The sequence below is a fragment of the Punica granatum genome, chromosome 8 (genome assembly GCF_007655135.1).
Source record: "Punica granatum isolate Tunisia-2019 chromosome 8, ASM765513v2, whole genome shotgun sequence".
Lineage (NCBI taxonomy): Eukaryota > Viridiplantae > Streptophyta > Magnoliopsida > Myrtales > Lythraceae > Punica > Punica granatum.
In genome coordinates this window covers 14,637,723-14,656,995 of record NC_045134.1, presented here as the reverse complement: position 1 = coordinate 14,656,995, position 19,273 = coordinate 14,637,723, and the positions used below count along the sequence as shown (strand labels likewise).

Sequence of the window (19,273 nt, the reverse complement as noted above, 5' to 3'; positions counted from 1 at the left end):
CCGCCCTCACGTGACAACGTGTGATCCAACACGTGCCACGCGCCTTAAACACCCGCCCTTAACAACTGACCCGAGCCTGGCATCCTCTTCCGTGCTCGGGCAAGGGGGGACAAATACCAAACTAGCCTCGAGCTCCACACTCGGGCTTAACTAGAGGTGCACCTTTAACTATCTCGGAACTGGACCGGACCACTCTTGGGCCTGATTAACATGAGGCGCACTCTTGGCTACCTCGAAATCGAATCTGGCGTGGTGTGAGCTCACATGAGCGCGCGGAAGCATAACCCGCTCTGATACCATGTAAAATACCCACTTCGGCCTACACGGATTTGAGCCCATCTGCAACCCAAAAGCTTAAGCTGATAGGTTACTGGACCCAAGCCTCATATAAGCTTGTGGTTTCTTTCTCAATTTTTCCATGTGGGACAACATGTCTCAACAATATCGTATAGTTTGATTGGTTAAAATATAAATTCAAAGAGCAGAAAATATCTAGTTAAATCAGATCATTTTTGCTTAGAGATATATGCATGATTTGAAATTGATTTTCGATTTTTTCTCAATATACCAATTGTTAATTCAAAGTTAACTGACAAATCTAACCTTACAGAAAAAAAAAGCAGAGAAATATGAAGATGCAATGAAATTAGGGGTCCTGAATCGATTCTTTCTTGTCATTCTTCTCCTCATTGTTTCGTTCCCTTTTTTTTTTTTATCATTCTGGTTAGATCCTCCATTTTTCTGTGCAATAGAACATTGTTTGTCCAAAAATAACTTTCAGTCATAATAATTATAATTTAGACTCGATTGGTTAGCAGCTACAGATATCGCAAATTAGGTACTTTGAGGTCAGTGAGAGACAAATTTTATATGTTCTCGTTTTTTTTTTCCCTTATTTGTTGACTATTCTATGAAAATTAATTTCTTTTTTCATAATTGGATATACTTATGTATAACCATATATTGGTCTCCTCATTTTGGTATCCTCATGATACATATATATACACATATATGTATTTATGTTACATACATATTGTAACTAAAAGCTCCAAAACGGGTGATTTTGGTTTAATTTAGTAAAATGGATCTAAAATCCTCTCCAGGCTCCATCATAGATCTCATCCTGTGCTTGCAAGAATGAGAAACAGAGGGGGAGAGGGAGAGAAATGGGAAATTTATACTGAATCCATTTCCTTTCTTCATAAACACACTGTTAAGAACGACTATTTTGCCAAGCAAATTAAGCTTTCATATATATAAGGACCGTTCAAATTTTAAGCGACTTGGTTAGCGTGTTGGGCAATTATTTGATAGATTTCAGGTGGCAGAGCTCGAGAGAGATGATTTTTGGAGAGTGAGCAGCAGGAAGATGTAGGGTGAGAAAGTATGGAGGAAAACACATTGACTGTGAAAGAGATTTCTTGTTTTCTTTTTTCGGTGAAGGCTGAAAGAGATTTAGTTTGCGGGATAACATTGTTGACTATAATATTGTAGCTATCTCTCTGCATGGATTAATTGTATAACACCACTATATTATCTTTTTTGGTTAAAAAGAGGATCATGAACCTAATATAATAAAACATAACTTCAAATAGATAATAGATGGGCACAAATAGTCATATAATGAGCATCTAACCTGTTACCCCTACTTTACTCCATTATATTACCTTTGACCACATGTACTTAACAATTTACACAATACCCACCTCAATTCATAAAAGCAATAATATGCAACCTAGATATTATGAGTTTTTTCAAAATAAAAAAAGAGAGAATAATTTCAAAGTAATACCGTTTACAAGAAATGTGTATAAAGCTTCTTCATCTATGTTTTAATTCTCTAACACCTACAGAGAAGAACAGTAGAAGTAGAATTGCCAACGGGTAGATTATCACAAATAGTAGACCCCGCCTGAATTCGTCATTCATGCTTTTGCTGCCCAAACAATAACGGGAGTCCCTCCCCACAGTGGTAACAAAATTGAGTTTGGCATTTGCAACAACAAATAAAAATAAATAATGAAATGTATTTAAATGAAAATTCGCTTGAGAAATTAGTCACTTAACTTCCTGTTCGGGACAGGATTTCTGGCTTCGATCCGATGCGGCCCAGAGACCCGAGCGAGGCCCAACGAGGCCCAATCTGGTCATTCACGAGACATGTCCAGCCTCCCAGCAAGGTCCACTCTGTCAGTATGAGTTATAATAGGGAATTTCTCATAATTACGGGACACATTTCGTAATTTATCGAGGTATGAAATACGAAAATATACCGAATATCTCGTTATGGTGGTAACGTAATCTATCTCTAAAGTCTCTATAAATACATGCACTTTACTGTTTCTAGAGTTGATCAATAATTCTCTATTTTCCCTCATATTCACGGCTCACACTCACTTAAACGTCGGAAAGAAAAATCAGGTACCACCCCCAATCTCCCCTTTGTGCAGGTATTCGAGACTAAACGTGAGCTGCGGATCAAGTCCCTTCATCGACAAAACACGCGTGTGTTACTCGTGGTTTGGATCCGAATTTCGTGGTCCTAACAATCCTAATATTGACTTAATAATATATATATATATATATATATATATATATACACGATTAGTCCAATAAACCTACTTAAAGATTACGTGAAAGACTGTACATCTAAGAACTTTCTCGTGACTAGAACCTAGTCAGAGGTTCAGTCTTAATTATGGAAAGACAAATAATTAAACCATATAATTATTAATTACTTCAAACCTGCAAAAGACTATGCTGTATCCTTCGTTACGTTCTACATAGTTCTTGCAGTCGGGGTATCTCATCCAATTCTTCTACTTTATAGCAATATGGACAGCATCATTGCACCGGTGGTCGTGAGGTCGCTCATCCCAAGGACTCGCACATCAGCTGTAGACAAACCATTTTGGCCCGGGGCATGAAGGGAAGTCATACGAGCTAAAAGGATGCCAGAGGCAAAGTGGTGAAAGGTGAATAAAAAGTCAACCCAGGGCCGACCAGAAGAAAAATGGCTCAGAAGAACAGAAACAGAACAAGTCGACAGAAATAGAGCAAGGAACAGAGAAAAAAGCAGATAAAAGTCAATCCGATCAAACTTGGTCAATGAAGGTCAAAGGGAGGGTCAACGACCAAATTTGAAATTCGAAAGGCACGCTTCCAGAAGTCGAAACAAGCTGAAATTCGAATGGCATGTGCCTAACACGTGATATTATCGGATAAAAATACTATCTTGGGCAGGAACAACTTAGTCTTTTCCGTAAAATTCACTGAAGCTCCCAGCCCCTTATCATACGGGTTACAAATTTATATATATAGAGAGATAGAATTTATTCATATTATTTGTAGACATAGATCCAATAAATCATATGTACTATTTATAAAATATATTGGTATATTTTGGTCATATTATTTGTTCATAAGGATCCGAAATTAAATCATCATATGTATTGTTTATAAATATATTCATGCGTTTATTTATATTTGTTCATATATTCGTTCATTCTTCATATTATATTATGAGTTAATTGTACGAATAGTTATAATTATACCCCTATTTGTTCATTCTTCATATTATATTATGAGTTAATTGTTCGAATATTTACAATTATACCCCATTTATTGGAGAGGATACAACTTTATATATATATATATTGAAATTTTAAAATATTTTGTGATGTATATTTTACATATGGCATTATTTATGACAATCTCTCATATATATATATATATGTATGTCGTACATATAAGTTTCTGATGAAGGAACCTACCCAAGAATGAGTAGATTCCGATTAGTATTATTTTCGAATTGAACCGGATGGTGAAATATAGAAAGAGTTGTATAATTTCTGAAGCAAGGTCTCAAAAAAAAAAGGCAATTACTTAATTTGAATGGCTGTGCTTCTTTTATTTGATAATCTGCTTAGTCCTATTATCTCATCTCCATCGAGTGTGAATATGCAAAAATTTTCTCTTTAGCTTGTCGATCCTTACCTATTCCAAGCATCCGTGATGTTCAATGCTTCTTAACATATTCACACATATGATGGCAAATCTCAATCATTAATTATTTCATGTTCCCTTATTCAAGTGGGCTTGGAAATTGATCCTTCTAGGCCGTAATTCGTTCTCTTGCTCTCTCAGGATAATCCGACGGAACACCTATATAGTGTTTCTACAAGGTTATGCAATTAATTATATGAATGTCCTAGGATATAGGCTTTTCGAATTCTAATCAGTTGCTAACCTCTAATAAATGAAATTAAGATGTTTTTGAAGGCACATTTATTCATGAACTTTTGGAAAATCATATAAGAACATTAATGTCATAAAAATTCTTAAAGTGAATTTTTATTGTACATTGTTTTTTCTTTTGCTTTGCTTTTATCTATTATAATATATAAAAGCAGGAGAGTGAGATTATGAGTGCTCTATTTGAGATTCCTAAATTCATGGCGAAATATGACAATCTCTCAACTCTTTGTTGAACACCTTTTCATTTGCACATTTAGGAAGAGGCTGCTTCATGTGCAAGAATGAAAAAATAAAATAAAATTCATCTTTCTCTCTCTTGGGCAAAGAAAAAAAATTGTATAATATGAGCGTGCCTCTTCGGTATTTATTGTTTTTCTTGGGAAGTACCACGTTTTTTAACGGTTTTTTCGTTTCATCAACAAAAAAAGTTAGTTTCTTCGTTTTCTAAATATGCCTTGCACCCAAACGCATTTTAGAGTTGATTCGACTTCGAGGACTCAGGTTCGAAGCTTGGTCTGGGTATGGCCTTTCATATGATAAAGAACGAAATGACTCACTTCTTCTAACACTCGATGGGGTTGCACGCCTCCATAACACCTTTAACTAGAATCCCCTATGCACGCCCCAATTAATTTACTACAATTAACTTGACGTCAACCCTATGCCCCTTGCGAGGATGAACTTCATCCTTGAATTTTAGTGGTATTTTCTATTATCTACCGAGTATACAAATTATTTTTTATAAAATTAGTGGCTAATATTGATATATTTATTTACATATATCTAATAATGATATTTATTATAATCCCGCGCAACGTGCATGTTTAATGGCTAGTTGTCTTTTTATGCGGGCCATCAACAATTACAAACAATCAGTAATTATAATCAAATATTAATTCTTTCATTAAAGATGATATTGCCTGCATTTATAAAATACGATAATTACATAACTCATCTCCATCTCGCCAAACAAAACAAACCAAAACATACTCAGTTGACGAAAGCTATAGAAATTGAGATGGCCAAGCGAACTCCTCATTCATACAAGTTGATCTCTAGAAGGCTCCAATAACAAAACTTCAAGCCCAAGCTCATTGCCCTACATCGCCAAGCTCATTCTACTAAGCTTGGCCACTCAAGTTCGTCTTCCCAATCTTCCAGCGGTAGGTGATGCTGAATTGGCGTGTTGTGATGGATGCTACAATGGATGATGACGTTCTTTCTGTTTGTGATTATATGACAGATTTTAATAACGGAGAAAATTGGAAGAGTCTTAGAGGCAGGAACTTGCAAGATGTCCAATTCAATGCAATCAATTCAATGGGAGTATTTATGCTGGAAAAATCAAAGTTGGCGAAGTATGAAAGAAAATGCAGCCAAATTACCTATGTTGGGGCAAGGAGATACGGATCAAACTTGGTGAGAGTTGGTGATGTAATTGATAAAAACAAATAAAAAAATTAAATGCTAATACAAAACTCCAGGATAGGCAATAATTCGGATTAAATTATTAATTTCTCTACTGTATTAGTGAATTCTTGGTCGGTATACTATGTATATTGGAGAGCCAAACATCTGGGAAGCAGAGAGACTGAAAAGGGAGATCGGCTTGGCGGTTATATTCGACAGGGAGGGGTAGACTTTTGCCTGAATGTCGCTACCGGAGTGGTATGGTTGTAAGACGTCCCACAGCATATGCCGCAATCTTCAAACCCTTGCAAAGCCGGCTCGAGAAGGAGAGAAAATCAAGGCAGAGAATGAGAAATTGAATTGAGGAAACTGTGGCAAATAAGAAAGAAATGAAGCAAACCAGAAAACAGTTTGAGAATTAGAGAATAAATATGACAATTATTAAATTCATTATTTATTCGTCGTGTATATACCTGATTACTGAAACCGTGCAACAACAAAAAAAAAATTATTGTGAAATGTTAGATATTAGAAAATTATTAATATTGATTTATAGTTATATTAATATATAGAAAAATTGTATATGAATTTTAGTAGGATAAATTTCATGTCTTGCAAGATAAAATTAATTTAAGAGCTCATAAGCAAATTATTCATGTAAAATATATCATATACATGGTCTCAATTATCAAATCAATTTATAAAAAAAAATCATAAAATTAAAAAAAATACAAAATTCTTAACTTTTTAAAGAAAGTTTAATAATCATAGCGACAAAAAAATTACTAAGTATTGACAATTGTCTTGTTCTCACTCATATAATTTCATGCACTAATTTTCGTAAATTTGAATAATCTTATATAAAATGACTTATCATTTCAATGAGGGGTTGCTTATAAAATAATATAAGTGATTAGGATTCTTCTTTAATGTTTCTTTTGGATATATTTTCATTAATTACAACAAAAAGAATGTTATTCAAATTTCTATATTACATATTAATTTGTTATGACATTTACTATTCTACCCTTACTTAATAGAGATATTTACGATTCAACCCCCATTTAATGAGGTGGATTTACTAGTCTACCCTTATTTAATAGAGATACTTACAATTCAATCCCCATTTGATAGTGTAAGCACCTCGGTCTAGCCCGGACTAGGCCTCAGCCTTCTGAACACGACAGGAATTAGGAGAATCAACTGCAGTGGATCAACACACGACGATCCATCGTAAGAAAACGGACATTCAAGATGAACAGATAAGTCTTCAAGTGTCACTCACCAATATCTCAATACTCGATGTCGCATTTAAAACCTATAGGGGTCAATTAGCAGAATTTTGATCCAGGGAACGTGCGTGCAAAATAGAATTTAAAAACGTGACGCTTACTTCCTTGGAACTTTGTTTTTAAACCCTAATTACCCGTATTGTTCATTATGAAGCGGCACTGTAATTTTTCTAGTTCAAACCGATTTGATTCCCATTATTTATTTTCATAGCAATAGGATCGGTATGAAGAAATCAATACTCTCCCGTAACGAGAAATGTTCGTGTCCAGGTATTGTCAACACCCTATTTTGGTCTACCGGCTCTAGGATATGACATCAACAAGGCTCCAGACTAGGATTCCACAACTCTAACAAAAAAATGGCGAGGGCAACATATGGAATTTTGCAGTACACACAATTGATCCCGAAGAGTAAGGCACGAATTATCAATATTCGAACCGAAGGCAGTGGACAAAGAGGAAATCACGTCTCTGTATCATTTTCTTCGGTGAGAGCGACTATCTTCGTGGATCCTAGAACCAAGTTTGATATTTTTAGATCAAGTTTTGGTGAGTTGGGGACATTTCAATGCAAAAATCACGTCGAGAGCCCTTTCGAGCAAAAAGATAAAATTCGTGGGAGCTGGGGTGCCCAAACAGTGAATACAACAGCTCGAGCATGGGATTCGACGCATCATATCACGGTCAATCCTGAACCTAAAAGGGTGAATTCCATATGCTTGACCTAGGAAATCGAGTTAGGTTCAATTTAACAGGTCGTTCATTCCAAGATTCAATACGGAGAGAGAGTTATGAATTTTTTAGCGCACCATGCCGGAAACTGTTAAACCGGGACAAACTCTGCCAGTCGAGGGAGAAAATCCATAAAAAATTCAATTCTTCGTATTTTCAAGCATGGCCAATGTTATTGGATTCCTAATTCACTGAAGATTCAGAAAAAAAATAGGAGATGTTTTTGGCTAGATTAGTACAGAATCGAATATATTCTCACAGATCATAACCAAATCTCCCGGTTCGGGCCAGCCGTCGAAGAAAAATTGTTTCGGGAACTTCCCGAGGTCGAACGATCTTCAAATTTTACGAAGATGTGCCTGACTCATGTAGGGATCAAGAAAAAATATCATATAGACCAAAAGGTTCATGAAAAATTCAGGAAAATTCCGGATGTTCAGATCATCCCATGGACCACTGGTCTCAGCTCTGCCCCTCCTGCCCCCTTTTCCCCGCTGCCCCCATTTCCTCTTTGGTTTCTTCTTCTCTTTTCTTTTCTTTGTTTTCGGTTGGTCCAAAAGAGGGAACCTCCAGGTCACTCTCCTCTCTCTCACCTCATTCCCGGAAAAAGAACCCTAAGGACTCCCCACAAAAACCCTAGCCGCAACTCTCCTCCGGCGGCCCTGAGCTCCCTTCCCCCCAGCTCACGTTTTCCTCAGGGAGAATGCCCATCCTCAGCTCCCACAGCTCACCTCTTAGCTCGCCCTCACACTCTCCCTAAGCTCCGTCCCATTCCCAACAAGCCCTCAGCTGAGTTGCCCCCACCTCCTCTCTGACTCCCTCAGCTCCTCACACCTTCAGCTCCCAGTAAAAGCCCTCAGCTGCGGATCCTCTCCGATCCCCCCATGTCCTCAGCTCGACCTCCTCCCGTTTATCTCTTTCCTACTGTGTTGCCGCCCCTTTTCCTCCTTGTTGCAGGTTCTTCCCGAGCCTCCTCGACTCGTCCGCCCGCTGTCCAGTCCCTTCTCCAGCTTGTGGAGCTGTTCGGCTGCTCCCGCTCCCCTCCCCTTTCCCTTGTAGTTGCTGCAGGTTACTGGCTGTTACTCGACCCCTTTGAAGATGCTGTCCCTGGTTGCTGTGCTCACAACAGTAGTACAGTCCCGACCCCCTTCATGTGGCTCTGATGGTTAAAGAGGACTTGGTGAGCTTCTCCATCCTGAAACTAACTGGTCACATTGGTTGTGTTGTCGGAGATTTCGTTGATCGATTTCGGATATGTTTTACTTGATTTCCATGGTCTTAGATTGTGTTTGAGTTTATGGCTGAGACGTATGATGTTTGATCGACTGATCTCGAATTGATATAGCAGGTTTTAACGGTTATAATTCCGTTTAATATATGGGTTGAGTTGAACAATGCATTTTTGATCCATTTGAGCTCGCTTTGGCATGATTTAGACAACTTTAAGTCGTGTTTATGAGGTAGACTGAATTGTGTGGTAATTTATTACTTTGTTCAAGACGGTTGGACATGATTTTGACTTGTTGCAATGGTCTGACACGTAGTTGAGCTGTGGAGTATTCATCTGGGTGATTTAAGAGAATTTAGTTAGATATTGATTGCTTGAACTTGAACTCTAGGTACAAACTGAATTTCTCATTAATTAGTTGGTCGACTTGGAATGATTTGGCATGAGTTCGATTACCTGGTGTTGTGTTCGGTAGCGTGGCTTATTGGAATGGTAACAGAAAACCGACTTCTTGCTTGATATTAAGTATGGATGCCTCTAGATGACGATCCCTTGTATGTAGGTCTCTTTGAAGTCAAATATAAACGATGTACACATTCTGGTTGGTCTTGATTTGCAGCCTTAGAAACTCGTTTTGATCATCCTCTTGCCATAGGATGGGTCTTCCCCGTGTCTAGATGCCCTGGGGTCACTTTCCCTTACTTTCTATGCCATTTTGGGCATTATAAAGTCAAGATATGAGTTTTTTTTTTAATTCGTGACCAGAATCTAATTCGAAGTCGTGGAGCTCACTTTATCAAACTTATCCTTCTAGATCCTATTCATGGCTCGTATGTTTGCCCTTGCCCCGATTCTCCCGTGTTTGTTTCTTGTCTTGCATGTCTCACGAGAGGAGAAGAAAGGGGAGATATAAGAAGATATTTGGCCAATGCCAATGGAGCTCCAAGACGACGTGGAGACTTACCTAGGCTTAGGTTGAGTCCCGACTTGAAGGCCGCCCCTGTCCGTGGTAGTCAAGGATCTTCCGAGCTAGCTCATCCTGAGAATCTCTTGGGATCGGGTATAAATCTCCATTTTAGTAACATGCAATAGGTCATTTGATGTTCGATGAGTGAATTCGATGAGCTTGACATGATTGTGTGCTCGTGATTTGTGTGTCTGGATGTTTCCTTGATAATTTAATTAAAATCTCACATGAATTTGGATTAATCATATAAACTTAGTTTAAAAATTGAATTTAAATTCAGGACAGTAAGGAATTAGAGCTTTTGTTGGACGGTCCACCAATGACTGGCTCGATGGCTCGAAACTCGCAAACTAAAGCATTTGGCATATTTTAATTAAACTCAATAATTCCACGTACGGGGAAAGGGACGTGTAATTGGGCTAAATAAATCACTCGGCTTTAAGCAAAATGCATAAATTGATAAATTATCAGTAACCGCGTCGACAATTTAAGAACAAGTTCTTTTGTCATAAAATGCACAATTTGACTAAATGTGCATTCGGCATAATAAAAAATGAGTAAATAGGCAAAATGAGATAGATTTTGGGTTTTTAGGCTAAAACATTTTTGTCATAATCTGTAAAAGCCACATCGTCACAGTACAGAATAATTTAAAAAAACCCACACATTCGAGACTTAATTACAGACATCGTGTTTGTCGGGTCCACTAAAATAACGTCGAATGCTACATGCCCTCTCCATCACCCTGTTTGTCAGTTTAGGGTAGGAATTCGCTTGCCAAGTAACCCCGGTGCATAACCTGATAAATCACGTAAACACGGCATTTAAAACATAACTTGTATGTATTCATATGTTTTTATCTGTTTTTGTCTGTTTTCATATGCTTTTGTCTGTTTTTCTCTGTTTTTGTTGCGGGTCGAGCTTGATCCTTTAGGATACGATCCACACGGGGTCCAACACCCCCCTAACCGTCGATCACGGGGTCCAATCCCCCAAACACCGAGCGTGCATCTTAATCTAATTTTCAGTCTTTTCCAAACCACACCGTGAGCACAAGTGGAATAATGACCAAACGCGAACCGATCGGGATTCAGTCGTTGTAATTTGTATTTTTATTTATTTGAAAGAACAATGTAAGGGTTTATGTTTTACATTTATTCATGTAAGAATCCCGATCAGAGAGTTGACGGTTTGAGTGTTTTTTCGAATTTATAGTGTCAAAACGGGCAAGTCGAGTGTAACCCTAAATCATGCGGTAAATAAATAAAAATGGCAAGCATAGTAAGCTAGAGTATCGAAAAGGCGTATAGGATATAGGCCTACGCGTAATAGAATCCCCGAATTCGAAATTTCCGGTTCCGTGCATACTATTGCCTTAGAATACTAGGTGTACCCCGTATCCCTAGACCCAGGCAACTCACCGGCCTTCGACTTTCGGGTCGTAAACAGGTAGTGTCGACTCCTTCTCACGTGCGTCCGTCGCGCGTCCCTGGGAAGGTGGACACTCCTAAGCTGCATTGCATTAGGCGCGCGCATGCGGCGCCGACATGATTAAAATTTGGGTGTGCACAGGTATTTTCAATCAATTAACCATTTTCTAAATACACGGGGTTTTTTCGGTAATTTTTCGTAACTTAAAAAAGTATTCAAAATCTCGAGAAATGGTGAAAATGAAGTTTTTTCGAAAATTCAGGGCCAATATGTTATTTTTGAAAACAAAACTAATTCAGTTCGAAATAGTTCCATAAAAAAAAAAAAACTAGTAAAGTTTGAAGCAGCGCTTGAAGCCCTGGATGCTGCTACAAGCAGCACCCAAGGTCCTAGTTGGCCGCCCCCACAAGGATGGCAAGCTGGATGAGTCTAGGCCAATAAAATTTTAAAATTCATTACAAAATAGCCCTTGAGCTTCGACAAATTACAAATCGACCCCCGACTTCCCTATGCCTATGAATAGGGGTTCATTTTCAACTTGAGAGGACTTTTGGCCATTTATCATATGCTGAGATCTCTGCCAAATCACCCCTCAAAATTCCAAATTATCCTTAGTTTAGTTATAATTAGTAGGATTATTAAGAGCTTTACCTCGATTGTCGATGAACCCGATCTTGGAGGTATGAAATCTTGTCAAACTAAAATAAACCAATCGACGAGCGCCTCTGGTCAGAGTTGAAATCAATCTTATCTTGTATTTCGGCCGACCCTTGTGCAATTAGCATGATTGCGCATAGATTAGATGGTTAGGTGGTAGTTTGTGTGGTTTAATGCCGATGAGGATAAATCTTGGAGTATCATGCTTAATAAGGAGCAAATTTGACTTAATTAAACTTGCATGTTTGTGGGAAAAGACTAATTGCAATTTAGTTGGATCCAATTTGATGTTAATTAAGTCAATTCATGCTTAATTAGGCCCAATTATACATAATTAGCTTGTAGATGTGTAAATACATGTGAACACTTAGTTTTTTTTTTTTTTTTGTGAAAATATAATGCATTAAAAGTTAATCATTCGCGCACATAGCGCTTACAGTACGGGAGATTAGAAAACCCCTAATATCATCAAATAAAAACTGCCTAATGGAAGGAGGGGAAAGAGGCAAGGTAACTGATGCGGACCTCACGAAGGATTGTGAAACCCGACGACCAACTTGAATCGATTCCTAGATCGTCAAACACAAATTTAGATAAATAGGATTATTGACCCGTTGTTTATAGAGAAACAAAAACCAACAATATCAAGACAAGAATTATTGACCCGTTGTTTATGAAGAAACAAGAACCAATAATGTCAAATTGTACCGAACAATCACAAGCTGTCACATTTGTTCGTTTGAAGGAGTTCAATGAAGAACAAAGGAGAAAATCTCACCAAAATACCATAATAGTCTACCTATGATCAGCTACTCAACCTCCTTTATATAAGCCTAGGAGAGACTGGAAGCTAATAAACTTGGCAACTGGAATAACCTTAGTTTTTTAAAACCAGAAATAACAAAGGAAACTAAATAAAGGCTATCTAGAATAGTTGGCAGTCTTTTATTCTATCTTCAACATCTCATGGCCAGTCAATTGAATAAAGCCCTTTGGAGACCAAATTGAATTAGACTCCTCTTGGCCCAAAAAGTCCATCAGCAAGCTCTCCATAGCTTGTTGGATTTGTCTGGCCTTCGCCCGTGTGATTGGCCCACTCGGAACATGCAAGCCTCCAAGATCTTGTGCATCAGCTCCCTCTTCACGAGTCCGACTTCCAAGCTCGTGTGCATCAGCCTTATTGTCATGCCCACGATCCTCATCATTTCCCCGCTCTTCAAAAGGATTCGTCCTCGAATCGAAACCTACATCAATCGAAGAAAAATCAGAAACATTAAAAGTTGGGCTAACATTATACTCACCTGGTAAATCTATTTTGTAAGCATTATCATTTATCTTGGCTATGACTTGGAATGGTCCAATTCCTCGTGGACTCAATTTGGATTTCCATTGGTTTGGAAATCTTTCCTTCCTCATATGAACCCACACCCAATCTCCTGGTTCAAAAGTCACTTTCTTCCGTCCCTTGTTGGCACGTTCAACATATTGTATATTCTTCTTCAAGATATGTTGCCTCCCTTCTTCATGAATCTTTTTCATCATATCTGCCTTTTTCTTTCCGTCAAGAATAGAAATCTCACTCATAGGCAAAGGGATTAGATTCAAAGGTGTTAATGGATTAAAACCATACACAATCTGAAATAGTGAGAAGTTAATAGAAGAATGTACTGTACGATTATAAGCAAACTCAATAAACGGTATGCAATCTTCCCAAAACTTCAAATTCCTTTTTATGACAGTACGAAGAAGAATGGACAACGTCCTATTAACCACCTCGGTTTGCCTATCCGTTTGGGGATGACAAGTAGTTGAAAATAATAATTTAGTTCCTAACTTTCCCCACAAGACGCGCCAAAAATGACTCAAGAACTTAGCATCTCGATCACTAACTATGGTCTTAGGTATCCCATGCAATCGCACTACCTCCCTAAAGAACAAATCAACAATATGTGTGGCATCATCAGTTTTGCGGCATGGAATAAAATGTGTCATCTTAGAAAATCGATCCACAACTACGAAAATGGAATCTCGTCCTTTATTAGACCTAGGCAATCCTAGGATGAAATCCATGGATATATCAGTCCAAAGCTCATTAGGAACAGGTAAAGGGATATACATTTCATGGGGTTTAACTCTTGATTTCGCCTTCTTACAAGTAACATATTTAAAGCAAATTCTCTCCATATCTCTTTTCATACACGGCCAAAAGAAATGCTCTCTCAAAATATCCAAAGTAATGCTCCGTTTGGTTTCGCAGTTAAAATCACAAAAATTTTAATTTTAACTCTAACTCAACACACTACACAAACAAAAATACACATTTCCCAAGTCAAAAATTTTAACTTTAACTTTAACTCAACACACTACACAATCATTTGTCTTTTTCCACAATCAAAATCAAAGTTACTTTAACTCTCAAACCAAACGCACAATTAACTACCCCGAAATGACCCATAAGACCTCCCTCATGCGACTCAAGCACAAGTAATTCACGCATAGAAGAATTAGGAATGCATAGCTTATTCTCCCTAAATAAGAATTCGTCATGCTTATAGAACTTACCAAATGCACCCTTTTCACATGCACTATATATGGCACCAAAGTCAGAATCTTACATGTACAACTCCTTAAGATGTTCAAACCCAAGAAATTTAGCATTTAGAGTAGAGATAAATACATACCTCCATGATAATGCATCAGCTACCACGTTTTCCTTTCCTTGCTTGTACTAAATCACGTATGGAAACATCTCTATGAATTCGACCAACTTGGCATGTCTTCGATTCAGCTTGTTTTGCCCTTTCAAATGCTTCAATGATTCTTGGTCCGTGTGTATGACAAATTCCTTCGACCACAAGTAGTGCTGCCACGTCTCCAAAGTGCAGACCAAAGCATAGAGTTCCTTGTCATATGTAGAATAATTCAAAGCGACTCCACTTAGCTTCTCACTAAAGTAGGCAATCGGTCATTTTTCCTGCATCAAAACAGCACTTATACCAATCCCAGAAGCATCACATTCAATATCGAAAGTTTTCGAAAAATCAGGTAAAACCAATAAAGGTGCAGAATAAAGCCTTTCCTTAATCAAATTAAATTCTTGCTCTTGCTCTACTCGCCATTTGAAACCTATATCTTTCTTAACCACTTCCGTCAATGGAGCAGTCAAAGTACTAAAATCCTGCACAAATCGCCTATAAAAACTGGCTAGATCATGAAAACTTCTTACCTCGGTTACAGATTTCGGCGTCGGCCAATCCTTAATTGCTTTCACCTTTTCCTCATCAACCTGAATACCCTTGGAACTAACAACAAATCCCAAAAACACAACTCGATCCATGCAAAATGTGCATTTCTTCAAGTTAGCATATAATTTTTCATGTCTCAATGCTTAAAGCACACGTCGCAAATAATGGATATGATCATTCAAGCTCTTACTATACACCAAGATATCATCAAAATATACATCCACGAATTTTCCAATGAAAGCATGCAAAACATGATTCATGAGCCTCATGAAAGTACTAGGCGCATTAGTTAATCCGAATGGCATAACTAATCACTCATACAAGCCATGTTTTGTTTTGAAAGCCGTTTTCCACTCATCACCCTCTTTCATTCTAATCTGATGGTATCCGCTTTTCGAGTCTATTTTTATAAATAAAGTGGAACCATGCAATTCATCTAACATGTCATCTAATCGAGGAATGGGATGTCGATACTTTACCGTGATTTTGTTTACAGCGCAGAAATCAACACACATTCGCCAAGTACCATCTTTCTTTGGCACCAGCAACACCGGGACCGCACAAGGACTCATGCTCTCACGCACATGCCCTTTAGCTAAAAGCTCATCCACTTGCCTTTGAAGTTCCTTTGTCTCCTCCGAATTACTTCGATAAGCTGGCCGGTTCGGAATCACGACTCCTGGCACAAAGTCGATTTGATGCTCTATTCCCCTTATTGGTGGCAAACGATTGGGTAACTCCCTAGGAAAGACATCTCCAAACTCCTGCAAAAGAGAGGTAACAGAACTTGGCAAAGAAGAATTAAGGTCAGAGAAATAAGCCTCCTTGTAAACGAACAAGATCACTGGGCAATTAACTTTAAATGCACTCTTGATCTCTCTTTCTTTTGCATAGAAACTCATTTTTTTCTCTTTTCTCTCAACTAACTCTTTCCTCTCATCTATAGCTGAACTCTCTTTCTTTTTACTCTCCAGAATTTCTTCCTCTCTATTCTTACCATTTTCCTCTCTCACTTGCTCACTCTCTCTTTTTCTTTGAATCTCAGCTTCTATCTCACTTTTCTCACAAATTGATCTCTTGATTCAGAGCTGATCCTCATACACCTGATAAGGTGTCAATGGAACAAGCATCACCTTTCTGCCATCCTTGACAAAAGAGTATCGATTCTTATACCCATCATATATTGCTTGTCTATCGAATTGCCATGGCCTCCCAAGCAACATATGACTAGCATGCATGGGCACTACATCCCAAAGAACTTCATCTTTGTATCTCCCAATTGTAAAGGAAACCAGAACTTGCTTGTTCACCTTCACTTCTCCACTTTCATTCAACCATTGCAGCTTATATGGCCTATGATGCTTCAATGTACGTAATCCCAACTTGTCAACAAGTAACTTACTAGCCACATTCACACAGTTGCCCCCGTCAATGATCAAACTACATACCCGATCCTTCACTTGGCATCTAGTGTGGAATATATTTTCCCTTTGCACATCATCTCTCTCTTCTTCCTTAATTTGTGCATTAAGTGCTCAAATGATTACTAAGGCATTCCCCTCAGCAGCATATTCATAATCACTACTAGAATTATCTTGTGTTGGCGTTGAATCACTTTCCTCATCTTCAATTTCAATTTTCCCACTATCTAACATGATCATTACCCTTTTATTTGGATATTAAGAAGCAATATGCCCAGACCCCAAACACCGAAAATATTTGATATCCCTATTCTTTTGAGGTTGGGATGTAGAGTTACCTCTCTCCTTGTTGTCCCCTTGGCTCTTGCTCATGTTCCGTTCAGCATTCGATTTTGGTTTCTCTACTGGTCTTGAACTGGTACCCCATTTCGACTTCCAATTTGATGAAGATCCCGAATTCGAACCACCCTCTTGCCTTGCTAGTCTCCCTCTCTTGAGTTGCCGTTCTACTTTCATGGCCATGCTAACCATCTCTTCTATCTCCACATAATGTTGCAACTCCACCGCATTAGCAATTTCTCGGTTCAAACCACATAAAAACCTGGCCATAGTTGCCTCTTCTTCTTCTTCAATGTTTGCCCAAATTAAAACTAGTTCCATCTCCTTGTGGTAGTCTTCCACGCTCCTCTTCCCTTGCCTTAGACTTTGCAATTTTAAATGCAAGTCCCGATAGTAATACGAGGGAACAAATCGCCTCTGCATGACAGTCTTCATCTCCTCCCAGGTCTCAATAGGCCTTTCATGGTTCCTTCTTCTTTCCTTAACCAATTTGTCCCACCAAACGATGGCATCAGTGAATTCCACTGCTGCAAGCTTCACTTTCTTCTCTTTCGAGTAATTATGGCAATTAAATACAAGCTCCACCTTCCTCTCCCATTCGATAAAAGCGTCAGGGTCATTCTTCCCTTGAAAAGGTGGTATCGTCATTTTAATACTCCCAATATTCCTATCTACTCCATCTCTAATTGCTTGATCTCGCCTACCATGTCTTCGCCCCTCATTCCTAACTCCTCTGGCTCTCCTCACACTTCCCACAGATGCAATTTCATCATCTTCCTCATAATCTTCATCTTCTTCATCGTGAGGATTCGGCGGCTGGTGGATTAGTCTCCTTGCATTGGGAACTTACACATGCTGCCTGGGTTGCTCCCTCTGCATTTGATCAATTCATTGATCTTGCCGGTTCATTCTATCACGGATATCTCCAAAAACAACTTCAAATCTCTCGAATTGTTGCTGCATGGCTTTCAAAGTAAAAGCAACATCTTGCTGGCCGGCATTACTTCCATCCCCAGTTGTAGATTCATTGCCTTTTTCCTGCGAAGCTCATGTTTGCACTACAAAAAGAAAATTGGTGTTAGGACCTCACAACCACTCGCTCACGTGTTTGCCCTCAAATTATCGTCACTCAACACTCGTGTTTCGCTTAGTTCAATGGCTTTTTCCCTCTGATACGCTCACCACTCTTGCCTCTTTCCACTCTAATTTCCTCCTCAAAGTTCTTTAAAGAACTCAGCAACTTACAAATCAAATGCAACTAGCTCGTAATAATTCAAAATATCAATTAATATATTGGCCCGAACTTGGACACAAACTAACAGAAAAATAATTGGTCAAAGGAAAGTTAACAAAAGAAAGATTTTAGGAATGAAGAAAGGAATATATCAGAGTAATATATGGATGGAAAGATATGGAGGATGATATAGGGAATGAAATATGGAAGATCAGGTATTAGGTAATTATGGGAGCAAAATCAACGTGGATCAACAACAAAGGTAAATAACAACTTTAGAATGATCTGATGCAAAGAATTCGGATCAAATTGACACCGACAACTTCTTTCTTTTCTTTCTATCTTTTTTTTCTATCTATTTTTTTTAAGCGGGAACTTCACTTTTCTTTTCCTTTTTTTTTTTTGCTACTACTTATCTAGAACGAACAAGTTAGACGAAATGAAATTTAGCAAATTGAAACGAAAATGATAGGATAAACCTGATTAGGAGCCTGATGCTCTGATACCAAAATGATGTGGACCTCACGAAGGATTGTGAAACCCGACGACCAACTTGAATCGATTCCCAGATCGCCAAACACAGATTTAGATAAATAGGATTATTGACCCGTTGTTTATAGAGAAACAAGAACCAACAATATCAAGGCAAGGATTATTGACCCGTTGTTTATGAAGAAACAAGAACCAATAATATCAAATTGTACCGAACAATCACAAGCTGTCACACTTGTTCGTTCGAAGGAGTTCAATGAAGAACAAAAGAGAAAATCTCACCAAAATACCAGAATAATCTACCTATGATCAGCTACTCAACCTCCTTTAGATAAGCCTAGGAGAAACTGGAAACTAATAAACTTGGTAACTGGAATAACCTTAGTTTCCTAAAACCAGAAATAACAAAGGAAACTAAATAAAGGTTATCTAGAATAGTTGGCAGTCTTTTATTCCATCTTCAGCATTTCATGGCAAGTCAGTTGAATAAAGCCCTTTGGAGACCCAATTGAATTAGACTCCTCTTGGCCCAAAAAACCCATCAGCAAGCTCTCCATAGCTTGTTGGA

The 19,273-nt window shown here is 38.2% G+C and overlaps 1 long non-coding RNA gene across 1 annotated transcript; it reads left to right on the top strand.

Moving 5' to 3' along the window:
- The first annotated feature begins 8,213 nt into the window (after positions 1-8,213).
- On the top strand, positions 8,214-16,103 carry LOC116189045. Its single transcript, XR_004152303.1, has 2 exons — positions 8,214-9,979; positions 15,716-16,103. It is a non-coding gene; the product is annotated as an uncharacterized LOC116189045 (long non-coding RNA).
- Positions 16,104-19,273: the final 3,170 nt, after the last annotated feature.